At 36.5% G+C, this 22097-nt stretch overlaps 1 protein-coding gene across 6 annotated transcripts in view; it reads left to right on the forward strand.

Moving 5' to 3' along the window:
* Positions 1–22097, forward strand: part of TENM3 (teneurin transmembrane protein 3) — a 503658-nt gene that overhangs the window by 32286 nt on the left and 449275 nt on the right. For all 6 annotated transcript variants that reach the window (XM_051617407.1, XM_051617408.1, XM_051617409.1 and 3 more), the window contains exon 2: positions 14616–14666. The gene's annotated coding sequence lies outside the window, so the exon portion shown is untranslated. The remainder of the gene's footprint in view (positions 1–14615; positions 14667–22097) is intronic.

Below are 22097 nucleotides of genomic sequence, written 5' to 3' on the forward strand. Positions count from 1 at the left end.
TATTTTGTATATAATGCTGCTACTAATTTAAATGGGCATGAAAACAGACAGAAAAGCAATAATAGATGTATTGCCCCATTAGTGCAACTGGCGCAATTACTAATTCACAAATATTGAAACTAGCACTGATTGAGATAAATGAATTTCATAATTTAATAATGCAAATCACAGTAGAAGTGAAGATCTACAATTATCAGCAGTAGGGCAATGTGATTTTTTGTCCAGAAGTGTAAAGTCAATAGCATTATTTTTCTCTGCATTACATAAACACTTCTTTGTTTTTTCTTTATTATTTTGCATTTCTTCCACTATTTTTCTCTCTTCTTAAATCTTGAAGCCAAGTTCTTCCAGCAGACAGCCCTATTCAGTTAAAGTCATGAGTGGTTTTGTAGTTGAATGCCAAAGCAATTTCATGGTTTTATTTTACTCATTCTCTATTCCCAAATGGTATAATATTTATGTGAATTGGTGTCATTTAGTCATTCATCACCTTCTTTAAATTCAGTTTTCTTATTAAACAGAGAAGCTGCTTCATATTGGAAAATTGTGCAGTAACTGTTTCATTTTAAAATATTTTGTAAATTCTAATGCTTTTAAACATGAAACAGAAATTGGGTTTGTAGTTATCTATATAAGGCTAATGAAAATGAACAAATTTTGAGAAGGCAAAATTCAGTGTCTTTATAATCTGTGCTACTCAACTGAAAAAATTCCTTATTTTGAACATCATGTAAATCCAAACTTTTACCAAGAAGCTTCATTAAAATTCATAAATTACTACAACTGTCAGAGATGGCATTAAGTATTCAATGAAAGTAGACTTCACACAATTAATAGCAATTAAAATTATACTTTTATGATGTCAGCCACCAGCACTGTAAAGGCATAATTGCCTGTAAGGACTTCTCTACCATATTTATCCTGTAAAACTGTCCAATTTATATGAAAAATGGAAAAAACATATCCCAAACGGGTACCATTATCTTCTTGGATTTTTAAAAGTGATCTGTCTTTATCCGGCCTGTGCACATTAAGCTAATTTACTTTAATTAGGTTTTTTCCTCATTGTCTTAATAGGCTTGTTGATAAGGTTTTATTGGGGAAGGGGAGATGTTGGTAGTTTCTTTGTTTTGTCTTTTCTTGTCTTTTTCTTTTCCTGACTACAGATGTTAAACTTTATGCATTTAATATATTTTAAGAGGCTACTACCTGGAATCCTCCACCTGGATTTTCCCTATTCATATTTCGTGTCTTTTGCCCAGCTGTTAGTTAGAAACTTACTGATAGGATCTTTAGTATTTTTTAGAAATGTAAAGCAACTGTGCTTTGGTTAATTAACTGGTAATTAAATAAGAAAGAGCAACATTTTTTTTCATGTTTGCTCTGGACTTAATAAATTAACGAATGCCTAGAACAGTAATAGAATATCAGTGAAAAAATGCCAGTTTTCAAGTTGCATTAAGAACAAATTTCTAAAGATGTAATCAACAGTTTGGTGTCTGACTTCGTAATGTAGGCTCAGCCTTCTAACTTAAATGCCTAGAGTGCTTACACCTGTCTATGTAATTAGGAGCCCTGTGTAATTCATAGTGAGAGGTAAGCTCCTAATCTAGATCTTTGGAATTGCCTTTGGAGATACATAAATCACTCTATTGACGGTGTAATTGAGTTTCTGGTCTTTCATTGCTGAGCTACCTGAAATCCAAATGTGTGAAGTTTAACAGAAGATCCTTCCTTCTATATTGTCTTCTTAAATGTACTCTATTGATTGAGTAGAGTTTGCAAAGGTATGTCCAATGTTTTTACAGCATTTCCACAGGTCTATTTTCAAATTGCCCTAATGTTTACATTCTGTAAATTTTCCTTACAGAAAATGTGAGATGCCAGACCATTAGCATGGCTTTATCATATTAGACTCTGATTTGTTTTTTTACCTTTCCAAGTATGTTTGAGGTTCATTATAAATTTTTTGCAATAAACAAAAACCAAATTGATATCTAATTTATGTTACTAGAGGGATAGCTCAATTTTAAACCAGCATCATTGCACAGTCTAAAATCAATGACCCATAAAGATGCAGAATGCTCAGAATAAGATTACATACAAATTTATGAGATTGAATATTGTTTTGAAAGTCAGAAATAGCTTTTTTTTTTTTTTAATTATTATTCCTATAGTAGTGTAGTGTTGACTTGATACTATATCATGTTGAGGAATGAACTTGACTAGCTACAGGTTTCTGGACTACTGAACTACAAAAACTACCTCACAGGTGATTTTTCAAGAGATGTTTTTACTTTGCTAGCCCAACTTGAAATTTACTAGGCATATTTGTCTTTTTCTTGGAACAGAAAATTACTTATATTGAGAAGATCCAGTAACCTGTTGACTGACATAAGAAAATATAAATATTGAATAAGAGACACCATTCATTCAGTCATATTAATAACAAAAATCAACAGAACTCTGGTAGTTTTCATGGCTGAAATCCTTTGTCCTAACTGAGTTTGAAGGTGAAACAAGCTCATAAATAAGAGTAAGTCAGGAAAAAAATGATCCTACGCATTCTGCATGCGTGTGTAAATATATTTTCATTGCACTACAAAATTCTGAGACTAGCCTCTATAATAAGTAAGCTTTTGAAAATCTAGTCATGAGATATTCTTCAAAATAACTATTCCTGGATAGCAAGGGGTGAGAAGAAAAAAAAAGAGTAAGTAAAAAAAACAGCCCTGAGTGCAACACTTAACACTTCTACTTGAAAAATTCCTTCAAAATCTGAGATGGTGCCTGGGTATTTGGAACAAATGTGTAATTCTTTCCTGTAGATCATAAGAGAAAGGCCTGAATTTGTCTATTCTTATTAAAAATTATAGCAAGCCAGGGAAGGAAACTCGATAGTTGAATTTTTGAGGCAAATGTTTGAAACATTATTAAATCTTTGCTTTTAAGGTAGCTTTTAAAGGAGAGTTGTCTTGTAGAGACACTTAATGTTATTTGTAACAAACTTCCTTGAAAATTTAATACATTACAGCCCTGATATCTGGAGACTTGTAGCTTGTTCTTGTTCTGTGCTAACATCCAAGGCTTAACCATTTTCTGGTCCAAAAACTAAACTCCAGGCACTATTGGAGGAAGGAGCTGAGCTTCAATTAGTAAATTTAGGTGTTGTTCGGTTCAGACTTTTGATATGTTGAATTTGGTATCTGATTTTGCAAGAAGGCCTTTTCAGTGCCATTAGCAGTAGAAACTGCCTAAGTTATAGTACAGGAACAGAGCAAGCATGTACAGCCAATTGATGAAATTAATCAAATCGTACTACTAGAGTAGCACCTGAGCCACCATAATTCTCACAAGAAATTTGTCTATAGCTTGTATATAACTTATGCAAATTACATGCCAACTTCATATATTGCCTGCTTCTCAGTGATGTGATTTTTTAATTCCTTTAGACTTCTTCTCCATCTAGTATTTATCTAATAAAATCGCTTGTCATAATGGAACTGACAACTGAAAGTGATGACATTGAAAAATAAATAGCATTAAAAAATAAGTCTGGGGATTTCCTTATGAAATCAAAAGCATTCTCAGGGAAATGGTATAAGGAGCCACAAGTGTTCAGATGATAAATTATTTTCTATATAACAATCACATCTTTCTCTAAAAGATCAGAGTTTTTTTATAAATTTATAAGATCTGTCCTGTCTTAAGTAAATATTGTAAAATATTTTTTTCAGTGATGGAAGGATACCAAGATCTTATTTTCTGTGGCTTCTGGTACTGATACTAATCAAGACAGGTTTCAGAAAGATCAGTGTAACTCTGGAAAACAGACAAAGCCACCTGTGAGCATACAATCACTGTATACTTAAAAATGAATTGTGTATTTCTATGTTTTACCCCTCACACACGTTTTTCCTATACTTAAAAATGAATTGTATATTTCTGTGTTTTACCCCTCACACACGTTTTTCCTACAGCAGTGAGTGAAGTTTGGTAGGACCTAACTAATATTTCTCAAACAAGTATGAATATTGTATGAGTGAAGATGTACCAGATCATTACTGGTATCAGAGATGGTTATTTTGTACTTTAATACTGGGATTTCTGGTTGATTCACACTATATAAGGAAGTTTCAGGATAAAATAGGGAACTGAAAGCATGTCTAAAAGATTGAGAATTTATTAGCCTGTGCTGTTTTATTAGCTTTTCCATTGTTATATCAGGATGTATGGTCATGTTGACATAAACTAATACAACAGATTCTTTTCAGTTGTTTCCAGGTATTTACCTTCCAGTCCCTAAAATAAATGTGTTGGGTTTTTTTTTTTATATGATATAAATAGATTAATAGAATGGCTCCGTTTGGAATGGACCTTAAAGATCATCTAGTTCCAACCCCCTGTGCACGAGTATGGATACCTCCCACTAGACCAGGTTGCTCAAAGCCCCATCTGACCTGGTCTTGAACATTTCCAGGAATGGGGCATCCACAGCTTCTCTGGGCAACCTGTGCCGGTGTCTCCCTACCTCCATAGTGAATAATTTATTCCTAAAGTCTAACCTAAATCTCCTATCTTCCAGTTTAAATTCCCTCTCCAGCTTTCCTGTAGGCCCCCTTCAGGAACTGAAAGACTGCAGTATGGTCTCCCCAGAGCCTTCTCTTCTACAAGCTGAACAGCCCCAAGTCTCTCAGCTTGTCTTCACAGGAGAGGTGCTCCAGCCCTCAGATCATCTTTGTAGCCCTCCTCTGGACTAGCTCCTTCAGCTCCATGTCCTTCTTGTGTTGGGGGCCCCAGAACTGGACACATTACTCCAGGTGGGGTCTTAAAAGAGCAGAGTAGAGGGAGACAGTCACCTCCCTCTATCAGCTGGCCATACTTCTGTTGATGTAGCCCAGGACACAATTGGTGCTCTGGGCTGCAAGTGCACATCACTGGCTCATGTTGAGCTTCTCATCAACCAGCACCCCCACATCCTCCTCCTCAGGGGTGTTCTTACTCCATCCTCTATGCAGCGTGTATTTGTGCTTGGGATTGCCCCAACCCAGGTGCAGGACCTTGCACTTGGCCTTCTTGAGCTTCATGAGACTGGCATGGGCTCACCTCTCAAGCCTGTCAAGGTCCTTCTGGATGGCATCCCTTCCCTCCAGTGTGCTGACCACACCACCCGGCTTGGGATTGTCAGCAAACTTGCTGAGCGTGCACTCGGTTCACCTGTCCGTGTCATTGGCAAAGATGTTAAATGTCACCAGTCCCAGTACTGACCCTTGAGGAACGCCACTTGTCACTGGTCTCCATTTGGACATTCAGCCCATGACAGCAACTCTGAGTGCTACCATTCAGCCAATTCCTTATCCATCGGGTCGTCCATCCATCAAATCTAGGTTTCCAACGTGCAGACCAGAATATTGTTACTTTTTAAATTTTTCCCCATTCCTATTACACCAGTCCTCAAGGTCATCCACTGTTTTCTTTATGATAAAATATATATTGGAGCACCTCCACTTACATCATGTCATCAATAAATTTCATCAATATGCTCCTACTATTTTTTCTGCTAAGACCACTAACAAAAATATTAAATCACATAAATGAAAAATCAGGCTCTGAGAAACTCCTCAATGTCTGGCTTTCACCGCTTCCAGCTGGTACTTCACCTTCCAACAATTCCTTACCTATCTAACCTCTATTATCTTGAGCTCAGTTAATATGGCATTTCTTCACCTTACTAATGGAAGTACAGTAGTGATGCACCTTTTAAAGTACCCTTAATTAGCAATGTTTAGTTGAGACATGACAAATTAGAGTGATGTGAAATTGCAAGCCTGACACTGCAATGCTATGCAATTGCCATGGACAAAGTTTTCTTTATTTGCTTGTTTGTTATGAGAGGAAGAGAGAGAGAATAGCCTTAAAAATCATCATGATAAGAAAAGACAAATAGGCTTGGAGCCTCGATAATTACCTATACTATTTACAGATTACTTTGTAGCTGAATGAAAACCTGCATACAAAATAAACACCAAAGAGTATTAAAAATAAATTGTCTTTATTTCTATCCTTCAGTTTCTATTCACTTTACTTCCTAGTGTCACCTGCTTCCTAAGTATCAGCTCTCAGACTGGACCACACGTGTTTGCTTGTTTTAGGTTTTGTGGAGTTGTTGTGACATGTTAAGGCTTTCTCATCTAGTCCTACATAGTTATGTTTGTAGTATCTCACTACTGTGAGATACTGTCATGCTGTGTTTCAGCATGACAAGTGATAATAAATGCCATGCTATTTATGCCATGACACAATAGTTGTGTTTTGAAGATAAGAGAAATCCAAATGCATGTAAAAGAATCATACTAAAATCAAGCTCTTTTTTTTCTCATGTCCATGTTTATTTTCACTAAGACTAAAAAAGAAAGGTCAGAACATATACGAGATTAAATGTATCTACTTTTAGTTACAATAATCTCTTTCTTATCTGTAGTAAGAGAAATAAAATGTAGAGAAGGTCTTTTGATGGGACTTCACTGCATCCACTGTTCAGTGGGAGAGTTAAGAGTTAACTTAGATTTAGTAGAGTCTGCCTCATTGACTGTAATTGTTTCATTAGCAATATATGTTCTGTATGCCTTATTGCACAGACACCTGTATTAAGTTTCTAATTCTGTAATGTGCACATAACACAGAGACCTTATCTAAAAATCCTTTGAAACATCATTCATGTTTTCTCACATTCCGGCTGAACTCGTTGATTCTTGCCTGTTTTAGTTCAGTCTGTATGGAAGAAGGTTAATCAGATTTTGCTTTCTTTTACAGAGAACATACACATTTTTTAAACAACTGTAGACCAATAAAAAGACATGACTTAGAAATGTTCTGTGAGCAAGCTTTTTCAGAATAGACATAAGTTTTCCATCAAGACAAACATGATCTTTTGGTTGTCTTTTCCATTGTTATTTTACGTATAATAATGTGTACATCTCCAGGGTAAACAGAAAAATACGTGTTTTCCATTAGCAGAATAGAAATTCTGCCAGTAAAAATAATAATTCAAAAGCAGAAGCATTAGTACTTTGGGGTTAATAATGAAGACTGATGTTTGGTTTTCCTGTCATTGCAAACTGCAGGAGAAAGTTCAGTCCTCATGTGGACTCCAGTCTACCTAATGTAGCAGTTTCTGTTGATTTTTGCATGTAACATTGTTCTTTTCTGATGAATCTCACACATTTGTAACTTGGTGGCGGTTTGCTCTAATTATCGTAGATCATTGTCATGATTTGCCACTTGCAAGCTAATATTTTATGATAGTTGAAGTAGTATGTTCTGGTTATAATTGGTTGCCCGCTATTGATATGGGTAATGGATTTCTCCTGTGAAATACAAACAGTAACTAGACACACAGCATGCAGGTGAGCTAAGTACCTGCACTACCCAGGAATCAGCAGGTATTGTTTGTGACTTAGACTCCAGACATATTTTTTCTGGAAGCTCAACATATCTCTAATTGCAGTTATATTTTGTGTCCATCTTGTAGAGATCTTAGAAGAAGGGTTTCTGTATATAAATATTTAAGTATGAAAGTAAAAGGCAATACTGAGCACTTTTCTGCAGAGTTGGAGGAGTATAACTGGCATAGATCTTTTCATAGATCCCATTTGTATTACTGGAGTTTATCTCAAGGATAATTCACATCCCAAAGAGGAAAATCAAATCTTTAAACTGGAAGCTACATTTTGACATGGCAAGTCTTCATATTACATGTTTAGTTCAGTGTAATCAATACCATTAATAAATCAGTGGATAGAGTGAATTCTGAAAGGATTGTAGCTCTCACACAATAAATGCATTTTTGTGTTCTTCTTATGAACACAGGAACACTGTAGTTAAGTGCACAGTTGGTGTAATATTAGCTTTTTTCCCCTGATATTTACTCATTGTGTGTGCGCGGTTGACAAGGGCAATTATATTCCACTGCTGTCTATCAGTAACTGTATTTCTCTAGGGCACTGGTTTTCCCCAAAACACTTCTTGCATTTCAAGGCCTGCCCTCTTTTCAAAACTCCCAAGATAAACTGGAGACAAAATTTACATCCTCTCAAAGTACTATTAAAGAGTTTGATCAAAAAACTATATTTTTGAGGCAAATGTTTGCAGCTCAGTGTAAGCTTTTTAATATTTCACATGATTTCTTTCAGTAAATCCAGTTATAGGAGTTGAAGAGCAAACCATCAAAACCTTTCAAGCCTTTGTCCCTCTTTTCTCATGCTTACTGTTTCACACCTTTCTGAAAAGACTTCAAAAGTAAAAAGAAGTGCAAAGGATATTGCATCCAAAACTACATACGGTGTTAGCCTGGGGTGATTATCTTTAGTTTTAGTGAACAAGATCTCATTTGACTTTGCATATTTCAAAACTAACTTAGACTTCGATATTACTTTTGTGACATCCATTGCAAGAAATCTTTGAAAAGAATAAATTACACTCTATTCAATTCATTTTGATTTATTTGAGGCTTTTATGTTACCTCTAAAATATATAAGACACAGCAGTTTTCACTGAATTTTCTGCTCTAATTACAACTTGCCCAAGACTAACCTGATCACCTACCAGACAGTGATTATATTTCTGCATAAGTTGTAGCATTGGTGGAAATACGTGACAAAATGTTGCATGCTTGGGCTGGGATCAGAGTCATGAAGGTCTTGCAAAACATGCATTTAGTAGATATTTCATAATGAAAGTGTAATTTGGTTTTCTGTTTGGTTTTTTTTTTATACTGGACTTTGTGGGGGATAAAGTGCTGTGAAGTTGAAATTGTTGCATGGTATGGCTGAACATATAATTGAAGAAAGAGACCTTTTGTTCAGAAGAACCAATAGTTACAGCATTAAATTCATGCTTAACAAATAGTTCAAGCAATGCTGGGTTTGAAAAGAAAAGTTGTGCACGGTGCTCTATTGTTACACATTTTTATTATATGTTCAGCATTATATCACAGAGAGACCTGTTTTTTAGTACTACTTTTTGCTGTCTTACTTCTTCTATGATACCAATTATTTTAAGTGGTAACTGGCATCTTTATAGCTGTTGTAAGGTTTCATCTCAGCAGGTTTTACCAGTAATGCTGTGAACATGAAATTAATATGTTAAAAATTTGCTCTAAGGAAAAACATATCAGGGCATAGAAAATGCACTAAAAAACCTTTTGGCAAAAAAAGTCATTCATGAGCCGAAGTACATTGTTTCTAAGTAGTGACATTTTAAGATTAAAATTTTGCATACTCCAAGAGTGCCTCCCAAAACTGTTGTTCAGATTTACTGACAGGAGCTCTAGTGGATGTGCATGACTGTTAATAACAAAATGAATTAACAGCATGTTAAGGCTCTCTATGTGTGGCATATCTATACGTGATACATCTATACCATATAGATATATTTCTGTTGTAATTAAATAAAAATTCATGCTTGTGTAGAAGGAGATAAATCTTTATTACTAACATATGTTATTGAGTTCTACCATGACAAGGTTATAAAATAATGTATGTGTATAATGTGCCGGATTTGTCACACAAGCAACAATGTAACAGGTTTGTACAGGGTCGTCATATATGTAGTTATATATAATCAAAGGTGTACAAAATTATAGGTTTATATAAATATATACACATATGTAACTAGTTGTACATAACTATAGCATTTTATACATATTTGTTCTATGCAAACTTGTTCTATATAAACTTTGTATGTGATTACAGCTTTATGCATACATTTAAAGCTAAACATATATATGCATGCAAATATATTTATGTATGGAACTATATTATTTAAATTTTATTTTATTTTTTACATTAATTGTACCCAAGTGGATTTACCTGGACCCAAGAGATCTGTTCTCATTGTGCCTTTAAGTTTTTGTTTACACAAGAGCTTCTATTCTCAGTACAAACACTGTGGTGTCTGGTTTCTGGCATGGCTGGCATTATGGTATGAGACTGCTGCTTACCACGGCAGGCTGTGAGATCCATTCATTCATACTGAATGAGGCTGGTGCTGAGAACCTGGCATTGTTTTTTCTTTGTACAAGTACAACTCTTGGCTATTTCTAATTCAGTTGTTACCAAGAACTTTGGATCAATTGTGCCAATGATCCAACTCAATAAACTAGTAAATAAAAATGCCCTACATGATCTTTGGCTCAGGACTCTTTCCAGCTGTGTCTAGGGACATGGCTTAAATACAGTTTACAAAAGAGCACTATCTACATAAGTAACCAGGATGCTTTTTTGAGATTATGATAAACGTTCCACATAACTTTTACTAAAATAATGTGTGAAGGGTCCCATTCCATGAGAAGCCACTTACCTGTTTCATTTCTGTGCCGTAAATGGTTGTTTGTTAGATAACAACATCAACTCTACGTACACAAGCTCATTCTCGATTCACAAACACTTGAGTTGCTGTTACTTAGAGTTTTCAAGAGTCCTTACTAACAAAGGCTGCAAGAGAATGTTTGTATGGAAAAAATCACTACTCATTTTTACTGTCTCAACATATAACTGAGCAGGAGATGAAGTTCCAGTTCAGCATCCTGAAACAGAAAACTACGTGTCTGGTGTGCAAGGTATTCTTCACCAATTCAAATCAACGTATGGTTTCTTATAGATGTTAACATAGCAATATAATCACACAAGTTCCAAGTTAATAGACCTTTAAAGCTGATAGTCAGAGAAATAGGATTTGATAGATAATTTCAGTGTTTTATCTGGCAGGCAGCAGTAAAGTTTTTAAAGTATTTTTCAGTCAATTTTACAAAAAATAGCATTGAAGTTTTACTGTGTCTTGTATTCAGCATTTTCAACATGGGATGAAAGATTCTGTCTCAGTATGGATAACAAATTTTCCACTGACTTTGTGTTGGTGGTAAGAGTTGGTGTTTCTGGTGAGTTGCTAGAAACTGATGTTGATGTCTAACTGTATGGGTCCTGTCCCATAGGGATTAGGACCTATGGGAGACCTGCTGCCTCCTGGAAAGGCAGCTGAGGCCAGTCAACTGTGTTGCTGCCCTGTTGTCTGCACTAGGGTCATCGTATATGACCATCTGTTGTCTTCTTCCAGAAGCTAGTCAGAAACAAATGAAATTTTGGTTTCTGCTCCAGTGTTGGAGCAGAATAAGGTGGCTCGATCTGTTCCAAGTATAACAACCAGTGCAACCAAGAAAAATCAATGGTTGATAGTAGTAGGTGAGTCTCTTCTCAGAGGCACCTGTTTGCAGACCAGATCAGCTCTCTAGAGAGGTGTGCTGTCTACCAGGTGCTTGCATCTGGGATGTCACTGAGAGGCTTCCTACCCTTATACACCCAACTAAGTATTACCCGCTCTTGGTGTTTCATGTGAGTACTCCTGATGCAGCCAGCAGCAGTGTTAAGAATATTAAAAAGGATTACTGGGCCCTGGGAGCAGCAGTTAAGAACTCTGGAGCACAAGTAGTATTTTCATCAATCCTACCAGTCATAGGGAAGGGGATAGACAGGGCCAAGTGGATCCAGCAAATCAACAGCTGGCTACATAACTGGCGCTACAGCCAGGGGTTTGCCTGTCTGGACCATGGGACCAGCTTTGACAAACCTGGTCTGCTGGAGGCTGATGGGATCTACCTGTCAGAAAAGTGGATTTGACAGATGGACCACTTGGTGGATAAGTAATTGGCTGGATGGCTGCACCCAGAGAGTTGTGGTCAATGGTTCAGTGTCCAAGTGGAGGCAAGTTGCAAATGGTATTCCTCAGGGGTCAGTACTGGGACCACTGCTCTTTAACATCTTTGTTGGATACTTGGACAGTGGGATTCAGTGTATCCTCAGCAAGTTTGCTGACAATACCAAGCTGTGTGGTGTGGTTGACACCCTAGAGGGAAGGGATGCCATCCAGAGGGACCTTGACAGGCTGGAGAGATGGGCCAGTGCCAACCTCATGAAGTTCAACAATGCCAAGTGCAATGTCCTGCACCTGGGTTGGCACAACCCCAGGCACAAATACAGGCTGGGGGGAGAATGGCTAGAGAGCAGTCCCGAGGGAAAGGACTTGGGGGTGGTAGTAGATGAGAAGCTCGAGATGAGCTGACAGTGTGTGCTCGCAGCCCAGAGGATCAACTGGATCCTGGGCTGCATCAAAAGGAGTGTGGCCAGCAGGGCCAGGGAGGTGATTCTGCCACTCTACTCTGCCCTGATGAGGCTGCATCTGGGGTCCTGTGTAGAGCTCTAGAACCCTCAGCACAGGAAAGGCATGGAGCTGTTGGAGAGGGTCCTCAGAAGGGCCACAAAGATGATAAAAGGGCTGGAGCACCTCTGCTGTGAAGACAGGCTGCGAGAGTTGGGGTTCAGCCAGAAGAAAAAGCTCTGGGGACCTTATAGCAGCCTTCCAGTACCTGAAGGGGGCTACAGGGAAGCTGGGGAGGGGCTTTTCAGCAAAGAGGGCAGTGATAGGACAAGGGGTAATGGTTTTAAACTGAAAGAGAATAGATTTAGGTTAGACATCAGGAAGAAATTCAGGGTAGTAAGGTGCTGGAATAGATTGCCTAGGGAGGTTGTGGAAGCCCCCTCCCTGGAGGTGTTTACGGTCAGGTTGGATGAGGCTTTGTGCAGCCTGGTCTAGTGTGAGGTGTCACTGCTCATAGCAGGGAGGTTGATAATCTTTAAGGTCCCTTCCAACCTTAACCATTCTATAATTCTACGATTCTATGATTTTCTTGAAGACTGGCAATCACACATTCTGATAACAACAACTTCCTCTTCCTTTTTTTACACAGCAGTGCCTTTCAAGATGATGGGATTATTGTCCCAGGTGTCTTGTGAGAGTTTGTATGTGAGCTGAACTACTATAGATTAACACCTCAATTTTAAATTATAAAACATATCTGTATGTTTCCTGTTAAAACCAGAAGTGTGATTAATCAGACTGATTCCAGCAAAACTGAAAAATTCTACAGCTCAGGAAGAGCTGATCTGGGATGAGTCTCCATTGCTATTTGTTGGCCTTTAACTGGCTGCTATATTTGGTTTTCCTTCCAAGGGTTCTGAGGGCAGCACTCTTTGATCATGCTCCAGTAAATGAAGATCAGAGCATCAAAGGGAGTTAAATATGTTGGCAGTGAGTGTCACTGAGCTTGACTTTTTAGTGTGCAATGCTAGGAATATCTTCAGAAATATGAGTTAAGTGAATCAGGACAGTTAGTCACCTAGAAATGTAATCATAAAGGGAAGAATTTTGAGCACAAGGTCACCTAAATCTAGAAATAGGAAATACTGAAGGAAACAGAATAATAAGAATTCCTTCTTTTTGTTTTTTTTTTATTTCTCCTTTGCTGTCTAGGGTTCAGAATTGCTGAAGCAGGCTGTGTTGAGATCTTTGGTGCAGATGTTCTGATTACACAGCTAGGAACTATTTTTATCGCAACCTAAACAAGTGCACTACTATTACTTGGATCATATTGATACCCCTTCTTTGATCAGTCAGTCCAACATCTACCTTTTAAAAAAAAAAAAATTAAAAAATCCAGAAAATCCCAACCTTTTGCACTATACCTATTTTCCTTGAAAAAAAAATTTAAAATTGCTGGTGAAATGCTCTTTCATGCTACAATTTTAAAATGCTGAAAGCATAATGAAATGAAAACATTTTGTCATGGCAAAAAAAATTTACATAGGTATAGGAAGTGTACATTTTTTCACACTTGATCCTTTGATCCATTGTCATAAGTTATTATTTATCCTTTTCAAAATGACAGCATTGCTAAAAGCTCAGAGAAAAAAAAATCTGTAGACTGTTTGGATTCTTGTTTAAGGAGGAGTTCTAGAAACAAAAAATTGTTGTGCAATTCAAGACACAATGTACTATTTTTTCCTTCCCTTTTTGGCAGACAGTTCAATGTGGACATAATTGGAATGTAAGAAAGATAAGAATGAAACATGATTTTCAGATTCTGTTGTTATTGGCAAGGTCTTTATTCAACGTATCCATTTAATTTATTAATGTTCAATCTTTGTATGTTAAATGCTCACAAATTTCTGATTATTAAAATAATTTTCCTGTTAACTTCAGAACACTGTAAACTTGTAATACGTAAGAAAAATATTGTCTGAATATAGCTCTTTGTGTATATTCTAGGTGCCATTAGGTTTATTTTTCTTTAAAAATAATCATCTTTTCCATATGTTTTATGTTTGTTGTTGTTGGATAGATTGGCTGTGCAATCAATAAAATTGCTAAGTTGCCATTGAAAATTCATATCTGTGCTAAAGCTAGGAAAACCTTTCTCTTAAATTTTATATTAAATTCTCAGGACATGTGATCAGTTTTCCACAGTAGTAGAAAAAAAACTTTTCATGTATGACCTGAAAGAACCAAATGTAAATGAGGTACAATGAACATGGATCTCCAAAATGCCGTTTTTATGTTTAGCATTCAACATACAATCAACACTTGGATATGGTTCAAACAAAATTGCATTTTACAGTGTAGTAACATGTCAGTCCAGTAGCAGGTATTTTGAAATCATAATTAAACATTTTATAAATAAAAATACGTTTGATGACCAAATTCTTCATAATCTGTTCTTATTGCAGGTTCCTGGATTATCGAGACCCACAGGCATTACACCACGTGGAAAACTGAAGGTAAGATGAAACATCCTACAGCTCTGGCTGGACCTATATATTACATTGTTGCTGTTTAAATGACATACAATTTTTTAACTGACAGAGCAAAATACAGAATTACAGTAGGCCAGTATGTGGTCAGTATACAATGTTCTACTGACTTATCCATTATCAATAATTTATGCTCCTATATCAAATTTACTGTTGTGTCAATAAAAGTGTAGGTCAAAATATAAAATGGGATAAATTAATGTAGTGCTACCTTTACAAGATGTATGTGTTTTGTCCAAGAAGGAAGATCCAGGGGGATAAATTCTCTACCATTATCAGGCTTATCAAGAATTGAACATAATTGAATAAAAAATGGAAATCTCAAAATGAGTTATTAAATCTCTTGTGAGAGTTCTCAAGTTTCCACATGAAACTACTGTTGCCTACATATGCCATATTGTGATGATTTTTAATTATGCCCCTCTTTAGATTAATCATTTGCAAATGTCATTTGTAGCCATGAGCTTAATTCACCTGAAAGCACATAAGGCACCAGAGCTCTGAAAAGGTAGATATTGGTGCCCGCTTGGAATTGTTTGTATTTAGCAGCAATCTGGCTGTGAAGCAAACCTTAATCTCTCTGATCAGAACTTACATGGCAGCTGTACTGAATTGAACCAAATATCTGGGTTGGTGGGTTTTTTTCCTTTGGTTTTAGCTCAGCGATTTTTCTCAATGGTATCCAAAGTCAAGTAATTTAAAGCCTGTGAACCTCACAAAAAGGGTTCATTTAGAAGCATATTCTGCATCCTCTGACACCAAATGGAAAGTGTGTTCTTCTGTATGACTACAAAAGATTTTAGAACAGTGATCAGATACATGATCTGCTCATTAATGTTTGTACAGTATCCTGCCTTAAAAGAGGTACAGTTTCCTAGAGCAAGTCATTCAGAATTCAACTACACTCTTCAGGTTTAATGGGTTAAGCTCTTTGAGTTCCCCTACCTCCTCCTGATTGATGGTTTGTTTCTTCTTTTAATACAAAATTCAGTAAAATTTCCCGCAGTGAAAAGGGTCTTTTAATTATAAAACACCAGCGTGTGGGGATGATTCAATTTACACATCAGAAAAGTTCAGTCACTTGACCATAATTTATTTTTTGTGCTGATCATTTACAGACCACAGATTCTTCTTTGCCCCCCACCCCCCTTCCCCCCTCTTCTTCCTTGCTCCATCTCCACGTGAAAGAATAAAAATCTCAATAACCTGGAAAAGGCTTTAGATATTGTATCACTTAGTCACTAGAGTCTTCATTATCAGACTTTTTTACTGGCTTTTATCCGTCTCTTGATCCCTAGCTATGTGACTGTATTTAATTTAAATGTGTTCTGTAATTGCTGAGTAATACAGGTTTTTCTTGAGTCTGACAAAGCAACACTGTAAGTAGGGAGGAGCAGGATATCTCACTCGTGGAACTGGGAACATAAGAGGTATTATGTAAAAGCAGATACTTGCAGTTCCATATAACACAACTGACCACAGTGACTTCCTTCATTAGCCCTCTCCAGGACTTATCTTACCTTGTGAAGGGGTTAATAAAGCCCTATATTTAATTTATCTTTTAAGGATTAATTAATACTGAAACAAAGGTCTAAAAGGAATGGAAGTTTTCCATGTACTTCCTCTATGCAGTGTTGAGTTTTCTTTATTGATCTATTTTCACAACATAGCTTATGATTTGCACTGGTATGTGTAGTAGCTTTCAATGACAAAGCTTTTTAGATTCTGGATGTGATTTTCCTAGCAAAATCAGAAGAGTTAATCTTACTTTATGTTCATTATGAGCATAAGAGAAATAAGCAGTAAAAATGTCAAGAATACCATTTTAATTTTAAATATATTTACAGATATGTTTGGGGTTTTTTATTTTAGTTTTAATCAAATGTGGTTTGTGACTGAGAGGTATGAGATTACATTATGCTCATTTTAGAATAAAAAACTACCTGTAGGGGATTGTAGGTGTGTATAATTTATTCTAGGTTACATACATAATTTTGGTATTCAGTTGAGTGCCTAATAATGTTTATTGGTTGGCTGTTTGTTGCAACACATATACAAAGGCTATGTCTATGCTACTGAAATACACTGTTGCTACTTCTTTTCTTTTTTAGCATTTAATTTAGTCTGTTTTCAGCTTTGGAAGGGATGTATCAAAGCTAGTCTATTAAAACGTCAAATCTGGGGCAGTGGGGCAGTTCTTCAGATTATCTTTGGCTATTTGAAAGGTGCTCCTCCTTTACACTGGACTAAGCATTTAAACTAAAACAGCCAACATGAATGTGTGTTTTGTAGTGTGCCTGTGAGAGAGAAACTGAAAGGCTGTTTTCGTAGTATTTATACCTACTGGTGTTTGAATATGCTTTTATGTAGAAGCACAAATGGATCCCTGGATAAGACTTGTGAGTTGAAACTAGCATGTACCAGTGTGAGGTGTTTATCTTCCATTGCCCATTTAGCCCTTAGAGGCCAAGGGAATCCAGTAATTCTACCAGTTTGATTTTAGAAATTTAAACTTCCACTACTGCAGCTTTCACTTATTCACCTGTACCTTACTGCACTGAATACCTTCTCACTAAAAGGAACAATTCAGAGCCCAAAGGGACAGCAATAATCAAGATCAATGAATAAAGTAATAGATCTTTCCAGTTATTATTAATGTTCATGCAGACATACATCCTAGTACTAAGGTACACTCAGTATTTATTTCCAAAAGCTAATTTATAAAATTATTTACGACCTCTGCATAAGAACAGACCATTGTATCTTGCATCTCACTATGTTAAGTAACTGCTCACATACCTATCTCACAAATAATCGTATGGAAGATGGACTGTACGTTTCTTCCACAAAACTAGGATTGGATAGATGCAGTTATTCTGTGCTTTGTTTTTTCTGGGTTTTTTGGTAATGCAGCTAATTAAACTCCTCTGTTCTTCTACATCGTTATACCTGAGGCCATCAATAGGTAGTGTTTCCACATGACTCCTAAGGTTGGTACACTAGTCAAGCATCAAGTGTCCTGAAAAATGTGACCAACCCGTCAGTATTGCCACAAAATGGCATAAGGAGGAAGGATCACTGTTTGGCCCAGTGAACTTTGTAAGTGCTACTGGGGGCAGGGTTCCTATCCTGGAAAAATTCCACTGTTGTCTGCTAGGCTTAGCAAAGGAAATTTCTTTAACGTTCTTAGTCATAAGGAATTCAGTGGAGGCCCAGTGTACAGCCCCTGTTTAAAATCTCTCTGTGAGCTGTATTAATTTATTAATTCAACCTTTCAAGCCAAGAAAGACATTAAAGCTGTAATATTTTAGTCTGTTATTATCACAATCAACATCATACTTCTAATCAGAAGAGGCCAGAGCTATTTGCAGAGATAACAGATAAAATCATAGATTGCATTTCAGAGTACAGAGCAATGGGGCAAACACTGTGCCTAGGAAGGTTCTATATTGGTGCAATCCAGGATTTTCAGAACAGTCTTTTAGGACCCCTTACTGTTTGGTAAAACTCACTCTTAGTTCTACAATTTAGTGATATTAACAGAGATGTTCAATCCAAAATCAGAGAGTAAGTATCACAGGTGATAAATTCTAGAAGATACTATCATTGCTGGCCTGTAAAAATTTTATACTAACTAGATAGTAGAATAGTCAGGTTTTACTTACTATGTAGAAAACCAAGTTCTTTTTCCAGAAAAAAATGTTTGCAATTAAATAGATGTGGAGTTTTGTCACATATTGTGAATACAGCTGAATTAACTAGGGTGTGGGTGTTTTGAGAAGTTCATTAGATAAAGAAGAGTCGGGATTTTTTCTTTAATAAGTCTCCTCTTTTCTTTCTCTTTGTTTCTTGTTTTGTTGTTGTTGGTTTTTGCTTTTGCTCATACTGTTTATTACTTGCATGCCAAAAAAGAAGGAAAAAATTGAAGGCTTTGTTGTTTGCTTAAGCAAAATGTTAAATAATGTTGACAGCCAGTTTCATTTTTGCAGCATGGTCAAAACATGTCTAAAAGTAGTCCAGCTGATGCTTTGAGTTGCCACAAGTATTGCAGCCATTATTTTAAGATACTCAATTATTTTTGAGCTACTGAGCTGTTGTTTCAAAAACTATTTTATTTTCCTTCAAAAAGCTAAAAACCCTTTCCTGTGGTTTGTTATGCTTCTTTGAACTACTTTTTAAGGCTAATTTGTGATAGATTTTTGTACTGTGATTTTTATATTTAGTCCACTGAATCCATCTAACCTGAATAGCCCGAGGGATATAAATCAGGAAGCATAGAAACCAAAACAGCCTGAAGGTGGTACTTGAAGCTGAACCAGAAGCTAGTATAACTCAATTTGTCAGTGAGAATTTTTCCTGAAGAACAAAGAACTTAATTGATTTTTTTTCACAATTCTGCCTTTGTGTTTAAACATTGAGATTTCTGCATGTTTTATGTAAAATAAGAAGCAGCTTTGGTATTTTTGCTGGTTTGGGGTAGGGCTTAATGATCTCTCTAGAACAGGATGGAGTTTCCTGAAACCGAGACCTCCAGATATACTTTGATGGAGCTTTGAAGAGGTTCGAGATACTTCCTTCAGTTAATAGCAATAGAAAGGGATGTTTCCATGCATGATACACTTCTGAGTTGCTAGAAAACTGGTCTGAGGTTCAGTTGTCATTGATATCCTTTTCTCTAGCATCTAACAGATACCAAGAAGGGGCTGTGCACTGCCTCAGTATGCTTGAGGCTACTGTACCAATTATTTTGTTCACAAAACTAATTTTAACATTATAGTAAGAGGGGCAGGAAGGTGAATGGAAGCCATATGGGTCTCAGTAAGATGGCCATTGTTCTGATTGTCCTTCAATGGAAAACAAAACAAAACAAAACATGGACAGATCATTTGAATGCTACAAGTCAACCAGATGGAACTTCTTAGAAAACAGGGAACTGATTTGTTACACATAGACTTCCCAAGAATTGTTCAGCAGTGTATAAGTTAATAGTAAGAACCAAAATCCAGGTGTAGAAAACATGTAAGATACAGGCTTCATGTTAAAATTTTAGTTCACTTGATAATAGCTGTGTCAGAGGCCATAAATGCTTCATTTATTCACTTATTATCAATCACGTTGGCACTGCTGTTCATGTCAAAATAGGGATCCTTAACAGGGTTCTACTGAGTTTTAGGAAAGTCTCCAAAAAATTGCGACTCCAGCACATGTGAAGCTGAATGTGAGGCCTGAGCTGTACCGTACACAGTCTGATTCCAATTCGGTATTTTCAGTGAAATTTTGATACATGGTATTTCACATCCCTTTTGTCAGTAACAATGTTAACTATGCCCTTCTCCTCCACCCCCCCCCCAAAAAAAAAAATTTAATTGGAAAGTGAAGGATTGTGTTCCTCTAGTCTGCTCACTACACAACTAAAAAAGGTAGTAATGTATATGGTCACTGAGACTTAACCTGATGTAAGAGGCAATGCAAGCAAGCTACTTTCCACAAATATCTAAAAGCTGTGGTAACTGTGCCCAAGTCCAGGAGCTCCAGGTGTTATTTTGGAGACCTTGGAAGTATTCCTATTATTGAGTACATGTCTATTATGTGGAAAAGAAAAAGTCTAATCTCAGCTGCAAATTCTGAGAATTGCATGTCATTTCCCTTCAAGCAATACATGCTTTTTTGTCTATCTTTATTTTGTTATATGTTTTTCACAATAATTCCTAACAGTGCTTCTCTATGTTGTTAAAATACTGAAGTCTATTAAGTAAGGTGGCAGTAAATGGAAAAAAAATAAAAATCTGTAGCAAAGATTAGAGATATCTAAAAGTGGTTTATGAATCCTAGTGGGATTCCTTCTTTTTTAACAACAAAGTGCAAAGTGAAAGAATATGCACAGCTTACTTTGTCTTCCTATTTCTTTTGATCTGAAAGAACAATCAGATAAGGCTGATTTCTGAAGACAGTTCAGAATGAACAGATTTCAGTTGCCCCCAGTGATAACCATCATTGTCAACAGGAGGCATTCCAGGTACTGACACTAGAGCCTTAAATGTTCAGATACTGAACATTTTATCTTTTATTTTAAAAACTACTGCTGGGAACTCTCTTTATAGAATGCAATGGATGATGAGTATTTAGAAGAGGAATGAATCCTGAAGGAGAATAAAGCCCAAACCTCAGAGACTGTCAGTGAACAGCAGAAGGACAGAATAATGTAAGGTTAAGGTGGGGAATTTCATGCACACAGAAAACCTGAAGCTGTGGAAAATGGAAGGATAGAACTCAGGATTTACAAGATACAAAACCAAAAATAATTTAGAGGCCCTAGTCCTAATGGGCATTTGTCCAGCTTAGTAAGTCAGTGCACACTCTGTCACGAGTTCAGTAAAACTAAGTGCTTTCTCATAGAGAAGGTTCAGGACTGGAATATGTCGAGGCGTTGGTAATCAAAGTTGAGGTATCAACCAGTGCACTGAAATGCTAATATCTACTTTCTGTAAGCCATGTAATTTAACGAGTGCTGTCAGACCCTCTAATATGCAAACTTCAGCTCTTAATTTTTGAAGAGAATACTGGGTTTTAGCAGGGTGTGACAAATTGAGTTTATATGACTTGTGTACATTGTACAAAGCTCATGGAACATGACAAAGTGCTGAGCAGTGTGTTATGAAAACTGATTTGTTTACAAATGAAAAAATATTTTTCTGATATTTTTCTGATTTAAGGGTATTTACATCCTGCCTGCTGCACAGTGCTGATGGTTATTTTCTAACTTAGTAGTTAGCTATCTTTATGACTAAGCCAGCAATTGATAGTTTAACACAGCTCAAAACCAGCATAAAATGCCACAGTATCACTCATCAAGGATAACTAATTTTGAATAAGCAAATGCAAATGAATTCATAATTGGAGGGGGTTTATGTGCTTATCGCTGATACTGTGGTTTAAAAATGTGCCTACAAAATGTATGTTATTTCTTTTCTAGTGTGCCTTCAAATTGTTTGCTCTGTCTACCAAACCCAGATGCACCATTCACAGCTATATTGTCTACGTTCCCCCAACTGGTGCCACTGTTGCTTTCATGGGTTTTGGATAAAGTCCTTCATCTGTTTTTAGACTCATAGCTGGGACAGAGTTCATAGATTTTGGAGTATCTAAACATCATTCCTAAAGATCATTGCCATATGTGTCCCCCTGACCTACAAGAGAAGTAATGGAATTGTTACAGATTGATTCAAACCATACTGACATTTGTGAGTATGTCGGCAGCACTTCATTTGTTTAAATCTGAATCTATCTATTTAATTTTTACTGGCATCTGAGCAGACACAAATTTCTACAAAAGGGGTGAATCTTGTAGTCCATTAGGATTTTTAAGGGTGTTGATGCAGCAAATGCAGGTACTGGTGG

This window comes from Apus apus, chromosome 4 (genome assembly GCF_020740795.1).
Source record: "Apus apus isolate bApuApu2 chromosome 4, bApuApu2.pri.cur, whole genome shotgun sequence".
Lineage (NCBI taxonomy): Eukaryota > Metazoa > Chordata > Aves > Apodiformes > Apodidae > Apus > Apus apus.